The sequence below is a fragment of the Tiliqua scincoides genome, chromosome 1, assembly GCF_035046505.1.
Source record: "Tiliqua scincoides isolate rTilSci1 chromosome 1, rTilSci1.hap2, whole genome shotgun sequence".
Lineage (NCBI taxonomy): Eukaryota > Metazoa > Chordata > Lepidosauria > Squamata > Scincidae > Tiliqua > Tiliqua scincoides.
In genome coordinates, this window is record NC_089821.1 from 148,782,241 (window position 1) to 148,794,393 (window position 12,153).

A 12,153-nucleotide genomic window follows, 5' to 3' on the forward strand; every position below is an offset into this window, starting at 1 on the left:
TGGAATCTCCAGCTGGAAAAGATAGGGTGCCAGGGTACCCACCTTGAGCTTGATACAGAACTTTCTGACACTATTAAGGTCTTCCTGGCACTCTGTGTAAATGATTCACTGCTTGATCTTAACGCCTGCCTGATCCAGTTCTATATCAAACAAAAATGGCATGGAAAAACCCAAGAAGGTCAATTTTAGTTCCAGCCCTTTAATCCACCTGGATTTATATTCATCTCGGAGAATTAGGGGAGCAAGTCCTAATGGGTATAAATGCAGTCTTACAGCCCAATCCTATGCATGTCTATGCAGAAGTAAGTCTCATTAGAGTCAATAGGGCTTACTCCCAGGAAAGTATGGATAGGATTGGGCTGTCCACCAGTAAGAACAAATGGCTATCCAGACATGGCCCTCTGTCCTATTCAGGCCTGACTCCAAATGTAAAAAAGTGTTTGAAACAGTTCTGGATACACTAAAGGGAGCCCTAATAAACTTAGACTGCACAAGCTCCTTTAATGCAATGTTGGGAAAAGGTCCCAACTGTGCTCCATACAATAATTGAACCATCCCCTTGGCTTCAAACAGTTTAAGGGCTGCCAGCAAATACTGGAATCCTTTACATCACAAAAACTGAAGAATAGCAGAGGAGGTTTGCTGGCCACTTAGCACTACTTATTCTTCATGTGCTTTCCTAGAGCCATTTGTACAGAATACCACTCCCAAATATTTAAAGTGGGACCCCTGCTCTATTTTATGGTCATTGATCTTCCAACACCGAATTTTTGGTTACTCTAGGAGTCTCAACATTTAGGGCATACATGCCTCTGAATGGTGAGTAAAGTAAATTTTATTTGAAGCCCTTTTTCTTCCTCTGCTCATGTTTTATTCTCAGCAGCAATCTAGTGGAGTTGGTGGGTTACTTCAGGGAAAAGGGACTTCTGTTTTCTATCAGTTTAATATAGATTCCCAGACCCTTTTTTTCCATCAGACCTCTAGGGAGAAACTCTCAACGTACATGGATCAAAAACACACAGGTATACAATGGGTGTATGTAATGCAGCCATGACACTAGCAGTCCTGGTACAGAACCTCACAACCAAATAGCCCACGTTTAGGAACCATACGTATAGCCCAAGTTGTGACAAAGGCAACATTCAAATTGGGGTTGTTTAGAATATGAATTCAGTTTTGAAATGCCTTATCCTTCACACCCTTCGCTCATAGTCCTTTGTATAAAGATACACTGTCTACAACTCTGGCTGCCAGCCAGAACTCCTCTCCCTTTCCAGCCACTCCTCCTCCTAAATCTTCCTGGTGGTGAGGCAGCAATAGCAAAATCTCTTTACTTCTTCTCCTTCTCTCTTGGTCTCCTAACTTTGCTCTCCCCTTCCTTCAGGCACCTAGAATGCTGCTTTGGAGCAAAGATGTCCAGGGCTCTTGAATTTATACTCTGAGCTGAGCTCTCTTTCCTCCTTCCCCATCTCCCTCCCACCCAAGGAAACATAATTTTCCCAGTTTTAAGAGAGGTAGGAAAATTACATTTCCTATGTCCCCTGGTGCTGTAATAGTGTTCCATGTGCCAAGGAGAAGAGGGGAGGGGGGGCAAGAGATCCTCCCTCCCTCCCAGCAACCCAAGCCAGGTAAACAGGTAAAGCGGGAGGAAGAAGTAACCCCACCTTAGTTCTCAAATTGTATCCAGAACTAGAAAAGCATGTGAGCTGTGCATTTTTGAATACAGGCAATATTAGAAGTGCAACAAATTAATATTCAGCATGATTATGAAGCTTGGTGACATCACTACGCTCACTGGAGTCCATTCACAAGTTCAGCTTCCAAACATCGAGTATGATGTGGTGAATTGGTATACACACATGTGCGACCCAGACCTGGTACTTGCTAGTTCCTTGAGTTTATCTCTGCCTGGTGTATCTGTGTGTTTTCTATTAATCTGTATCCTTTGGCAGCCATGGGCCACTCTCTGGCTGTAATATATTTCTGATCACCCAGGCTTGACAGCGAGACTGTTTTGCCCTTCAGCTTCGACTTGAGCTCTGTTCATTCAAACCATGCTTCATAGATTTGGGGGCCTGGCAATATCATCTTGGAATTCTTCACCTCATTGCTCTGGGGCCTCAGCTCCCCTTTTATAAAACACAGGTGACAATGGGCCTTTTGTCTGTGTTCTGTGCCTAGACTGCAAGGTCTTTGGGGCAGGTACTGTTTGTACAGTATACAGCACAAGAGCCCTTTTATCTCTGAGGCTACTGTAATAATTGTAAAACCAGATTCAGAAGGTAATCTGTCAATGCTAGATGTCTGGAGCACAAGACACAAATAAGAAATGTCAGTGGTGGACCCTGATCAGGTTGGCTAGAATTCAGAATTCCTTATGTTTTAACCAGAGGACAAGATCTTGGAGCTCTTGCAGATCCCTACCACTGTCCCTGGGAATTTCTATTGTCAGTTTGCCTAGGCTTTCTTAAGAAGTATAAAACCCTTTTCTGTGCCATTTCAGCAATTCATCACAGCTTCTTCCAGGTTGCTTTTGCACTCCCCTGTATCATATGATTGGGTAATATTGGCTACTATCCAGTAACAGTCATTTCCAGAGGAGCAGGCTGTCTTTATCAGCTGCAGCAAAACCAACAAAGAGTCTTGTTAAAGACCAACACGTTCATTGTAGCATAATCTTTCACAGACTACATTTTAAATATATTAATATTGATTAACATTAATAATTCCCCCCCCCCCCAAAAGGTCTTTAAGCTTTTAAAGGAAAGAAATGACTTCCCCAACTCTAAGGCAGTGATTTTCAACCTTCTTCATCTCATGGCACACTGGCAGGGTGCTAAAAATTGGCAAGCCACACCATCCATTTTGTTGACAATTGGCAAGGCACACTGCGCTGCTGGTATGGGGCTCACATCCCCCAATGGCCCTGCTAATAAATGACACTCACCAAACTCCTTCAGCACACCTGCAGACCATTCGTGGCACACCAGTGTGCCATGACATACTGGTTGAAAATAGCTGCTCTGAGGAACTGTGCCACCTTGGTTGCCACATTAGAACATTGGCAATCAATGTTCAATTCAGACTACAATCCATGCAACCTTGTGCACCCTAAATTTTAATTCACTGTTCACATACTTCACCAGATATACATGCCCAGCACTGCTTTCCCATTCAACCTGCTGCTAAACTTGTGCCCGCATCAATTCACTCCATTGCCTAGATTCTGTGCTTCTCCCTGTGCCACGTCTCCCTATTGGCTCCTGTGCACTTTCTCTGCACTATCCTCAGGATGAGGATAGGGCGCAATCCTAACCCCTTATGTCAGTGCTTTAAAGCACTGGCATAGCGGCGCCAATGGGACATGTGCTGCATCCTGCAGTTGGTTTTTACTCACAGAGGCCTCCTCAAAGTAAGGGAATGTTTGTTCCCTTACCTCGGAGCTGCGTTGCCCTTATGTCAGTGCTTGAAACACTGATATAAGGGGTTAGGATTGCACCCTTAGGGACTCACAGTTCCATTAATTCCAATTGGACAGCAATCCATACAATCACAAACCCCAGTCTTTGGTTTTATGGGCCAGCACAGGCTGTTATGAACCAGATACACAAACAAGTTTGCTCCCTGTCCATTTGGTGTTCTGCCCTTCCCCTGCCTTTCAAAAGGCACTCATGAACCCAGTTTGAAAAGCAACATAATCAGAAGAAATCTGAACTGGTCAAGTGGCATGACTGGGTTGCTTGATTCATATTTATTTGTTCTGAGCCTCATTTTTCAGGAATTTGGCACTGTGTATTGTCATCCTTCTTGTCCCCTTTTACTTCTGGGTAATTAGCAATTCAAATGATAACAGTCCATCATACATTATATCCAAGTTAGTCATTTTGGAGATAGAAATGGTCTTGTTTTGGTGTACGGTTTTGGACTGCAGCCTAGTTTTCAGAATTGGCAGATGAGATGGTGAACCTGTTTCTCCACTATATCAATTTAAACTACAGGTGAGAGCTCACATGAGCTCCTTGGTGATGAGCTACAGGTGAGAGCTCACATGAGCTGCAACTCCGTGGTGATGGGAGGGGGCTATCTGTATTTAGACTAGAATGTCAGGGAAAAGAGTTCTATCCTAGTCCTTTCCTTGACATGTTCTTTTCTAGAGAGAGAATGTGTATGGAAAAGCATTCAGCTCCACATGACTATAGTCAAGAAACATGTTTACCACCCCATTGGCTGTTCATGAGACGTGGATGGTGTTTAGGTTGGTTTTAGTTGTATTCTAGTCAGATCCCTTCCAGCGACCCTTCTAAAGCTTCCAGAAGTTACAGTGCAATCCTAGGCATATCTACTCAGAAATAAGCCCCGTGGTATTCAATCAGGCGTACTCTCAGGAAAGTGCATATAGGATTTCATCCTTGAATACATAAATGTATAGATTTGTGCTTTTGAAAAGCAAGGTATATGTTTGTGTTTGCATTCAGTCTAAAACCAAGATTTTCAAATTGATGGTTCTTACCAGTTCCTTTCCTGGTGATGTTAGTGAGATTTAAATACAATCAATGAGCACCTTGTGCCCAGCTCCTCCCCAAACCTGCCTGGTGCAATCCCCCCCCCCCGCCCAATTAGCTTTATACTACTGGTTATCTGAATGACAGGTATTGCACAAAAACAAACCACCACCCTATTCCTTCCTCTGCCAAAGCCTCTTCAACACAACAGTGTACAAAGCTAATCTCTGCTTTTCATAAACGAACCCTTTTGTACCCAGTGCTGGCATTGGGTTTACAGGAATGAGGTTTTTGTAATAAGCAGTGAGTAAGCACAGAATGAGCAGACATGGAACTTGCATGTGTGTGTGGGGGGGGGGACACACACAAATCCGCAAATATAGTTGATGGATTCAGATGAGGTCATTTGTTTAGTTTAAGTAGCAAAGAAAGCTTCAGTCCTCAAAGTACTCTGTCATAGGACAAGCCTATTTAATTCAATAGCACTTACTGCCAAGGGAGGACTTGGAAGACTAAACTGATCACAAAGAGGCCATGTCCCTATTGTGTAGACACAATGCAGCAGATAGCCAAGACAAACCACAAAGTATCTGCTCCTGGGACAAAAGAAGTTCTTTGCCTTACAGAACTTTTGGATTCAGGTGTAATGAAAGAGAATAAGCCTCCATTGTTAAGCTACACTCAGCACTCTGCTTTGTTCATTCCCTCTCCACCCCCTGTTTCAGCACTACAGTCATATCATCTTGTCAGCCCTGAGACCAGTTGGCCCAGTTCACTGCCACTGATGGATATTCAGCCTGTGAATGCACTCGCATGGCTTGTTTCTGTTGATATATGTCTTTGCAGAATCTCGTAATAGGAGAGCAAATAGAAGGGAGCCATAAAAGGAAACTATCAGCAACGCTGATTTTCAACAGAGTCCAGTTTTAACTCCTAAATTCCCAGAGGTAGCACCTAACATTTGCTTTGTTTATTGATTTTGCTTTTTGCATCTTGCTCAAAGTAAATGATTAGTGCTTTGGAAATTCTGAAGCGGATGATGCTTAGGGCACAAGATTCACATTAAGCAGCAGTTCTTAAGCATTTGTTGTTGCTTTTTCAAAACAACCAGAGACATATATACTCCTGAAGAACTATCATGTTCTCTCCAAGTATGGGGGGGGGGGAGCTGCCAACCACCATCCTCATTGTGGTATATGTTATACTAGAGATAAACTGGACATCTTTTCCTTTCTGCCCTATGGAATTATGTTCCAGACTTTTCCTTTAGGACCATCAAGCCATTCTGGTATGTATGTATGTATGTATATGATGGTGTTGGAAATCACATCACACTTTTTGGGTGCATAGATTGCACAAGGTTACATGGATTGTCATCTGAATTGGAACACTGGTTGCCAACAGAAGCTTTTCTTCCATCCCATACATCACACATGGAGATTAGTGTTGGAGCTGCAGCAGGGGCCTAATGCTAAAGCCCCCTTTCCCCCTGCCATGGTTTCCTCTCATTTCATTCCCCTGTGCACTACAAAGGAGAAAAAAACAACAGGACCAACTCACATATTCTATACACAATAAGTCATATGAAATCATGATCATGCAACAAGCTTCACACACCTGGGTTTCTTTGTTCATTGGTTGTTGCTGTTTTGGACATAGGCTCCAATCATGAGAGCCTGCATAGGAGAGATCTATGGCATCAAAAACTGCAAAAGACAGATTTCATGTGTGTGTGCCAGGCTGAAAATTCATCTGGATGTTTTTCTTCCATCTCTTTGAATATTCAAGTCACTGCCGCCGCCCCCCACCCCCAGACGGGGGTGGGATGCAAGACTGATTGGGGCAGATCTAGGGGAAAAATTGATCTGCTTCCAACACTTAACTGGATTCTCTAATCCAGCTTTGTTTTTGCCTTAACATTGCATGGCATTAATTTGTTTATTACACCAGTATCCCACCTTTCTTCTATGGTTGAACTCAAGGCAGTATACTTAGTGTTCCTGGATGGACCCTATCTAAGCACTGACCTGCACCCAGACCTGCTGAGCATCAGCAAAGTGGGTGTATCGTGTACCCCCAGAGCACAGGATCTTCTCTGAACACTGTACAGATTTCACTAGTTGATGGAATTTTGCCAGAGCAGCGAGTTGGCAGTCCTAGACATTTTTGCCTTCCTTGTAAAGTCTGCTTGTTGAGCTTCGGCAATATTTTTATGTTTATGGACCATTGCAACTTTCAGAATTAGGTATGTTACCTGTATGTTTACCCTCAGAAGGCAAATAAGTTCTTTGGGAGATTGATTTTAGCTGGAGAAAATGGGACCGGAGAAAAGGTTAATCTCACCTCTCCCAGTACCACATTCCCAACCCAATCTCAAAAGAACTGCATAGTTAGATACCTAAAAAGTCAACAGATCACACAATGTGCAGGTCCCCCCACACCTGGCTGCTAGTTTCCCCCATTGCTGAATTGGGTCATACAGGCTCAGTTTATACATGGCTGCTTTGGAAATATTGATGTTGACCACAGCAAATTCCTCTGGCATTATGTTATAACCAGTGATTCTTCATTATCAGATTTGAACCATCTGATGGGCAGCTTGCCAATGGAGCCATCTTGTCTGCCAACACACCTGTATTGAGCTTTGTTGTGTTTGTCATAAAAAGATTGGGCACCTGGATCCTTCAAGACAAAGCAGAATTAAACTTGTAATTAGCAACCTGCCTTTAGAAAGGCAGGTTGCTGCACATTCCATTTTAGAGTCATTTCCCTGCTAACGGGCAGAGTTAATCTGTGCTAGAAAAAAGCAGTGGGAGACCGCCTGCCTAGCGTACCCCTTCAAAGCAGCTTTCTATGGAAAAAATACTAATAGTATGTATGACACAATTAAGCAGGAAAATAAGGAAAAAGGTAGAAGTTCTTAACAGAAACGCCAGGGTTATATTTACATAGTATTCTATGCAAAAAATGCACTACAATCCTGTTCCCCCACATATAGTGATTATGTTACATGTTTCAGTGATATGAATCTATTTGCCTTTAAACGCCCTCTGCATTCCTCAGACATGAGCAGTATCCATTGTTAATTTGCCTAAACTGATGTTTTTCTTAGGTACAGTCACTTTATATCCAGCTGGAAGCAGAGTGGACACCAATGTTCTTCTCTTAGAAGAGTAAAGGCGGGAAAGAGAAAGGGTTGGTGTGGGTCATGGGGAGAAAATGGGAAGTTTCTGGAGATTTACAGCCCAATCTTGAGCTGCCTGGGGTGCAGGGCTGCAGTGGCACTGAAAATGGCTGCTGCTGCATCCAGCACACTCTGGGCAGCCGCTGGTGGTTCCTCGTCCCTTTTTGTCCCCTTCCCCCAAGTAAAGCGAGTAGCCCCACAATGGGTCAGTGGTGAATCAAGAGTCTCCATGTAGGGCGGCGAGCCCAACACGGAGGCTCTGGATCCGGTGGAGCAAAGCTCCACTGTCTCACCTCCCTCCCTCCCCACTCCCTCCCTCTGTAATGCCTCCTCCCTGCCCTCCGCCTGCCTTCCCCCTTCCCGGAACACCTCCTCCCTACTTCCCCCCACGCCCTTGCTTACGTCTCTGCTGTTCGGCAGTCCACACAACCACAGAGTGGCGGAGCTTTGGCGGCTGCCCAACAGTAGCCCAGTGCCAGCCAGCACTGGGCTACCACTGGTGCTCGCCTGGCGGTAGGGTCTGCAAATGTGCTTTCTGGCATGTTTGCAACAGTGTGCACCAGCAGTAAGCCAGCACGCACTGTTCAGGATTGGGCCCTGAGACTGGTAAATTTTGCCCAGTTGGGAAAATTTTGGGGCTATTTTGCAATGACATTTGGAATGGTGATCTAAATGTTTCCAAAAGCCAGAGGTGTCAAACTCTGGAATGCTCTCCCTGGAGCAGTCACGGAAACAGAGTCTCAGAACATACTAGCCAATGCAAATGTAGGCACTACATAACAAGCATAGTGTAACAATACTGTAATAATACATTGCTACAATGCTTGCCTTCAGATTGTTAGAGCATTTCACAGCAATCCTTGCAAAAATCCAATACGGCAGGTCAGTATTACTATCATCCACAGCTTGCAGATGAGAGAAGAGACTGAGAAAAGCTGGTCTACTGAAGGCCACCTAGCTGGTTCATAATAGAGGGAACTAGGGACTCTTCATCACAGCCCAATCAAAATTAGCCCAGCATAATTTAGGGGTGCATGACCCAATCAACGTATAATCAGTCAAGATTATTTTAGAGGCATTTCTGCCCTTACTTCTCAAATCCCTGTTTTTCCTTTTGCCTCCTGATATTATCATTGAGTGCTAGAATATGTTACCTACCCTAGAGATTAACTAACATTATCCATATCATAGTATGCTACACATACTAAACAGAATGGGGGGAGGGTTTCATGGACATTTTGGTAATCTTCCAAAAACACTTCCATTTTTGGATGATATTTTGCACCTCTTTGGGCAAGGGTGCAAAACTGTTCACAAGACAGGAGTACAAATTTCTGAGTTCTCGGCCTTTTAAACATCTTTTCAACATCTTTTAATTTTTTACAGGCCTGATTCTTTTATGACTTGCTGCTCTATGCTCTTTTTACCTTTTTACTACTTTTTATCTGACTACTGTTTTTATGATATGTGTTAATATGCTTTTATCTGTTTTTAAATTATGTTTTTAATCTGTTTTAACCTGTTGTAAGCCGCCTTGAGTCCCTTCGGGGAGAAAGGCGGGGTAAAAATAAAGTTGTTGTTGTTGTTGTTGTTGTTGTTGTTGTTATTACAAACTCATTTAGGCAATGCTCCTTTGCTCTGATCAATTCACACTCTGCTGACTAGTTGGATGATTTAGAGGTGCTGGGTTAGAGTTTGCGGGTCCCTGCTATAGACAGTCAGGTTCCTTCCTAAATATAATGTTGAGTGTCAAACATCCAGGATGAGAAACAAAAATATATACTGAACTGTCCTGGCTTCTGCTTTTTAGCCCGATCCTATGCAGTTTTACTCTGAATTTAAGGCCCCAATCCTATCCAAGGATAGCAGCTGCAGTGCATACCTCTGCAGCTCAGAGGTAAGGGAACAAACATTCCCTTACTTTGAGGGGGTTTCCATGATTTCCCCTCCACCACAGGGTGCAGCATGCATCCCATGGCACCACTGCATCAGTGCTGGAAAGTTGGATAGGATTGGTCTCTAAGTCCCTAGTAAAGCCTGGTTTACACATGCAGCAGAATGTGATAGGAAAGTGCTGGGTGGTAGAATGGACTGCGCTGCTGTAGACTGCAAGTGAAGGGTCTCATTTTCAAATGGTCCCCTATCTCAAACTCCCTGAAATCAGAAAACCAGCACAGCTGGCAAAGGACAGACATAAGACTGCTCTCCCTGCTGAATGAGTTTGCTATTTGCAGGGAGTTCTACATGAAGAAACATTCAAAACCAGAACTCCCCCCCCCCCACCTGCAGTCTGAGGTGATAGAATTCATTCTGCCATTTCAGAGTTTCCAACAGCATTCTCTTGCATGCACACATCAAGTCTGGTATTCAATGGTATTTACTCCCTGATAAGCTTGCACTGAATTTCAGTATTAAGGTAGAAAGTCTTGGTCTTAGCTACTCCTCTGGTTCCTTTCCAGCTTAATATTTCTGTTTCTACACTTCTGTTTCTACACAGCAACTTGGCAAAAAAGACTCAGAGAATTACCTTTTCCATGTACATAACATCTCTTGAAGTCTTTTGTGTCACCACCAGATTAGATCTCTGGCATTGGTGCTTTCATTCTGGCAAGGCAAAGAGCATTTCAGCAAGCCTACAATCCTCAACTCAATTTTTAATCCAAGACTGAGATAAAGGTGAGGTCTTTACACTGAGTAAAAAGGATGACATAGGCAAGGTTGTAATATTGTACTGTATAGTGATCTTACCTTTGTGTAAATTAGTTCACATAGTTTCAGTAATGCCTCTCCTGAATGAAAAAAAAGGTGGAAGACCTCTAATCAGAGCTCTCATTTACTGTGTTTGTTGTGATTTTGTTTAAAGTTGCATCGATTTATGACTGCTGCCTCTTGTGTCAATAAACAGCCATACAATGCTTTTTTGTTGTATGTACTTTAATAAACCCTGAGCACAATTCAGAGAGTTCAAGTAGGTATGCCTAAGGGCTTCTGTGCACCCCACAAAACATTTGACTTATTTTTTTCCTTTCCACAGCTGCCCCCTTCCTCTCCCCACATTGTAAAATGCTGTGGAAACTCCACAAATCCTAGATGTGGCTTGCTGCATGGTTATGAGGCTGTTGGTCTAAAAAGGTCAAAGTAATCAACAGTGAACTGCTCAGGCTTCTGGATTATCAAACTATTTTTAAGGTTTAATTTGGGGCAGATTTTATTTTTATAGTGCAATATTCCTGTGAAGTATCCTGTGAAGAATGTGTGGCACAAAGAGCAATTCTGAGTGTGATAACTGGAGCCATGTATAAACAGAAAGGAACAAAAGGTCATCTAGGGCTAACTTCCTTCTGCAAGGCAAGATCATTCACCCCGGCTCCTTATGCTGGCATTTAACACCTTACATCACTACAATCAGGCATACCTGGCTGGGAGGCTGTAGCGCATGGAAAGAACATTGCATGGGCCTATCCTTGGGCTGGCATGTGGCACAGGGTGCCTACTGCAGCAGAGCACCCAGTTAGCTATGCCCATGCACACCCAATGCTCTTTGCTTCATCGTTGGGAACTGGCAGCATGGCTGTCCACATGCTTCCCTTCCTGTTTTCCTACCACTGTTTGATGTACGCCATGACAGTAGAGAACAGGGGAATCATGATTACTGCAGAATCCCAGCTGAGGTCAGCTAAGAAATAATTAGGGTAGAATAATACCCTAAGTATGTACCAGTGGAGTCTCAGTATCCACGGGGGATCCATTCCTGGACCCTTGTTTCCCCTTTGTTAGCAGTACATGACCGTCTGTTTATCTGCAAATTCAGAACCTGCAGTTTTGACTAACCACAGGTTCTGAATCCACAAATGGACCCACTAACAAACTCCCAGGTGTGACAGGAACCTTGTTCCATTTGCATGCAGCCTCTAATGGAGGCCTCAAAATGGAGGGCATTCTGAAGTCATTAGAAGCCACATAAGGCCTCTACAGGCCTCAGAAAGCCACCTAGATGTGACTGGAACATCTGGGAGATCTTTACCCTGCACATGCCCAATCTCGTCTGATCTTGGAAGCTAAGCAGGGTCAGGCCTGGTTAGTACTTGGATGGGAGACTGCCTGGGAATACCGGGTGCTGTAGACTTATACCATAGTCTTTCGAGACTGAAGGTTGCCAACCATTTAGTGGGTCCAGCTGCAAGTTCGGGATTCACAATTAGTCAAAACCACGGGTCCGAAATCCAAGTACAGGCTGTACTTGTACTACTAACAAAGGGTGGAAAGAATGGAACAAAGAGGAAAGAGTGTGTTTTTATTGACCTATATAAGTGATAGAACAGCATCTGAAAGAGAAACGCGCATGCAGAGTTGCTAACAATCGCTTTCCAACAAGGCTGTTGTGCTGTTGCGAGTGATCCAACAAACAGCCAAGTAACAAGTTCTCTAGGGAGGTCTTCCTGAACCAGTTCGTTCACTACTTGTCAT

At 43.7% G+C, this 12,153-nt stretch overlaps 1 pseudogene; it reads left to right on the forward strand.

Moving 5' to 3' along the window:
- The first annotated feature begins 11,693 nt into the window (after positions 1 to 11,693).
- Positions 11,694 to 11,812, forward strand: LOC136637514 (5S ribosomal RNA; annotated as a pseudogene).
- Positions 11,813 to 12,153: the final 341 nt, after the last annotated feature.